We start from the raw sequence: 4,339 nt of genomic DNA, 5'->3' as shown, positions 1-4,339 counted from the left end.
AACAACAACAACAAGGAGCTCTGGTGGTGTAGTGCCTAAAGGAGTTGACTGTTAACCAGAAGGTTAGTGGTTCAAACCCACCAGCCACTCCATGGAAGGAAGTCTGGACAATCTACTTCTGTAAAGATTTGCTGCCTCGGAAACCCAAAGGGGGTCTCTATGAGTTGGAATTAACTTGATGGCAGTTAGTGAACAACAACAATTCTTAGGCAAGATTCTCTTATACTTAGAGCTTTCTCATTGACATAAGTGCAAGACAATAAACACATACAGGAGAAGGAAAATATTGATAATGTCATTTATATCCTTCTTACATTGCTTTCTTGTTTCATATTTACACTTTGAATTTGGGCTAAAATGCTTAGTACCATCAAAAGTCTTGAGTCTGCAGTCAGAGATGATATCACTTCTGTTTATTAACATCTTTATTCTACTTGATCCTGGGGGAAGGCATAAGGAAATGTTCTTCTTTTAAAAATTAATAGTTGCTATTTGTTATTTTTTTAGTTTTAATATCATATGAGGGCACCCAGGCAAGCAATGCAGATTTTTCAAACTTTGCAATGGAGAACTTTTTCCGTAATATATTATGATAAAAGTTTAATGGGACACTTTAATAGAAATATGTAAATATTTGTTTTGAATGCAGAAAGAGGACAGCAAAAATAGCAGACAATTTGTGTCACAAAAGGGAACAATAGTGCTTGGGTTGGACAAAAACTGGAAGAACATTTTATTTGCTGGCATAAACATTCTTCCACTGCTATTTCAATTATTAGAAAACAAATAATGAAGAATTTATACTGAATACACTTTGCCCTCTAAATTTTATCCAGGTCAGGATTTTCTGAGTGAAGCTGGTATTGACAATGATATGGTGAGGAGAGCCCACTTCCAAGCAAAGTCCTCAGAAACTGAAGAAAATGATTCCACATTGGTTTCAATTGATCTCTAATCCTTTCAGATGCTGCACAGCCTTTTTTTGATTGCTTAAAATGATTGAACATTAGTAAGATATCTGAATATCAAACTTAATGTCTACCTGTTCTTCTAGGAAAATATTTTGATATTTCCTTCCCTGATTGGGATATGGCCATCTTTTGACCTCTCAACTAGGTGGATGTTACTTAGTCTTCCCTGAGGATTACCGTTAAAATATTTAATTCATGGAATCACAGAAACTGGGGTGAAGAAGGGAGAGGAAAGGAAGGGCATCAAAGTTTAAGCCAAGATTTCACCTAAACTAAAATTATCTACAAAAGAATTTTCAGAATATCAATTTTAAAGGCTCTAAGCACCCAGTCCCACCACTTGTCTTTCAGTTTGTCATACTGTGTTGGTTTGGGTGTTTTTGTGATGCTGGAAGCTATGTCAGCAGTATTTCAAATACCACCAGGGTCACCTACAGTGGACAGGTTTCAGTGGAGTATCCAGACTAAGACAGGTTAGGACAAAAGACATTGCCAGGTCCACTTCTGAAGAAAATTTGCCACAGAAATTCTTATGAATAGAATGGAAACTTTGTCTGATACAGTGCCAGAAGATGAGCCCCTAGGTTGGAAGGCACTGAAAATAAAACTAGAGAAGAGCTACCTCCTCAAAGTAAATTCCATTTTAATGATGTGGATGAAGTAAATCTTTGCGGACCTTCATTTGCTGATGTGGCATGAGTTAAAATGAGAAGAAATAGATGCAAACATCTTTTAGTAATAGGAATGTGGGAAGTATAAAGTATGAATCTAGGAAAACTGTTGTTATTAGGTGCCATTGAGTCATCTCTGACTCATAGTGACCCTATGAGCAGAGCAGAATGAAACACTGCCTGGTCTTGTGCCAGCCTCACGATCCTTGCTATACCTGAGTCCAATATTGCAGCCACTGTGCCTATCCATCTTGTTGAGGGCCTTCTCCTTCTTGACCCTCCACTTTACCAAGCATGATATCCTTCTCAGGGAATGGTCCATTCTGACAACATGACCAAAGTAGGTGAGGTGAGAGGAAGTCTGGCCATTCTTGCTTCCGAGGAGCATTCCAGCTGCACTTGTTCCAGGACAGATTTGTTAGTCCTTTTAGTAGACCACGGTACTCTTAGCATTCTTCTCTGACACCATAACTCAAGAACATTGATTCTTCTTCATTCTTCCATACTCATTGTCCAGCTCTCCCATGCATAGAGGTGATTGAAAATACCATGGTTTGAGTTAGGCATACCTTAGTCTTCTAGGAGACCTCTTTGCTCTTCATCACTTGAAAGAGATCTTTTGCAGCAGATTTGCTCAATGCAATATGTCATCTGATATCTTGACTGCTGCTGCCATTGATGTTGACTGTAGAACCAAGTGATATGAAGTCCTTGACAACTTCAATCTTTTATCCATCCACTACGAAGATGTTTATTGGACCAGTTGTGAGGATTTTTGTTTTCTTTATATTGAGGTGTAATCCATACTGCAAACTGTAGTCTTTAATCTTCGTCAGTAAGTGCTTCAAGTCATTCTCAGTTTCAGCAAGCAAAGTAGTGTCATCGGTACATCGCAGGTTGTTAATGAGTCTTCCTCCAATCCTGATGCCACATTCTTCTTCATATAATTCAGCTTCTTGGATTATTTGCTCAGCATACAGATTGAATAAGTATGGTGAAAGGTTTCAACCTTGATACATTCCTATCCTGATTTTGAACCATGCAATATTCCCTTGTTCTGTCCAAACTACAGCCTCCTGATCTATGTACAGATTCCTCATGAGTATGATCAAGTGTTCTGGAATTCCCATTCTTCTCAATGTTATCCATCATCTGTTATGATCCACACAATCGAATGCTTTTGAATAGTCAATAAAACTTAAATAAACATCTTTCTGGTATTCTTGGCTTTCAGCTAAGATCCATCCAACATCACCAGTGCTATCACTCATTCCACATCCTCTTCTGAATCCAGCTTGCATTTCTGGAAGCTCTCTGTCAATATACTGCTGCAACCATTTTTGAATTATCTTCAGTAAGATATTTATTTTTTTTATTTTAAGAATTTGTTTTATATTCAACGTTATGTGTACATTTAGTTTCACTCCCCATTTACAATGCCCAACCCTAACCCAGTCTCCTCCCTTCCCTGCCCAGTAACCCTTCCTTTGTGTCCCTCATAGTTAGGTACTCCTATTTGTCCTGCATATCCTCAGTGTGAATGTTGCCCCTCTGGTGCCCCATGGTGTATTGCTCCAAGGGATCTATTACCATAGAGTGTGTGGGTGTGTCATCCTGGGTTGAGTGGTCTGCATGTACATCTTGTTAACTATTGGGCTGAGAGTCAGCCCCTGGGAATGAGTTTTATTCCAGGCACAGAATGTATCCCAGGGCCATAGTATGGGGGGGTCTCATCAGACTTTGTCCAGCCAGTAATTCTGGTCATTATTGAATTTTTGGATTTTGTTCCACCTTTTTCCTCCCACTCTATCCAAGATCTCCCATTTTGATCCTTTCCTGAATGGTTGGCATTGGTAACTGGACACCATCTAGTTCTTCTGGTCTCAAGGGCCATCGTGTCCTAGGGCTGACTGCTTCCAAATGCCCTTGTTTTTTTGTACTCTTCTTTGCTTCTGACACTAGGAGACCATTAGCTGCATTTTAGATGGATGCTTGAAAGCTTTTAAGACCCCAGTTGCTACTCACCAATGTAGGATGCAGAACAAGGCTTTTATGTATTCTGTTGTACCAATTGGGTCTGGTGTCCCCCAGTACTACAGTCCTGAGATGGTAGATCTATTGGATTTCTCTCCCATAGTGTCTGGGTGTCTGTGAGGGATTACTCTGTGTCTGTCTTCTATTGTTTCTGTAAGGATTTCAGGTATTTTGTATCACTGGTAATCTGTGCAAGATTAGCCTGTGCTGAATCTATCCTTGGTCTAGCGTATACTCCTGTTCACTGACCCCATCTGATCCTCTCAGGTGTTTATGTGTTTATTTGTAGCCTGATGTTTGGTGCTAATGGTAATTCAGTATTGTGAACACATTGGTTGGTATTAGCATCTGCCGTCCATATATTATGTGCAAAATTTGGTGTCCTCCCTTTTCCTAATGTTACCATGGTGGTCACAGACTCTTTCCATACATACTTCCCCTTACCCATGTCAGTGTGTGGGCCCCAACTAGCCTGAAATTAATCAGTCCCCTTCCCTTCTCACCTCAGTAACCTACAAAGTGAGTTCCCTTTCCCAAGCAAAGCCTTCTTTGTCTTTTTACAGTAATGGGCTCATACAGTACTTGTCCTTCTGTGATTGACTTATTTCACTCAGCATAATGTCCTCCAGGTTCATCCACATTTTGAGATGATTCATGTATCCC

This window comes from Orycteropus afer, unplaced genomic scaffold, assembly GCF_000298275.1.
Source record: "Orycteropus afer afer isolate SDZICR_OR568_19922 unplaced genomic scaffold, OryAfe1.0 scaffold00166, whole genome shotgun sequence".
Taxonomy (NCBI): Eukaryota; Metazoa; Chordata; class Mammalia; order Tubulidentata; family Orycteropodidae; genus Orycteropus; species Orycteropus afer.
This window is presented reverse-complemented; position numbering follows the sequence as displayed.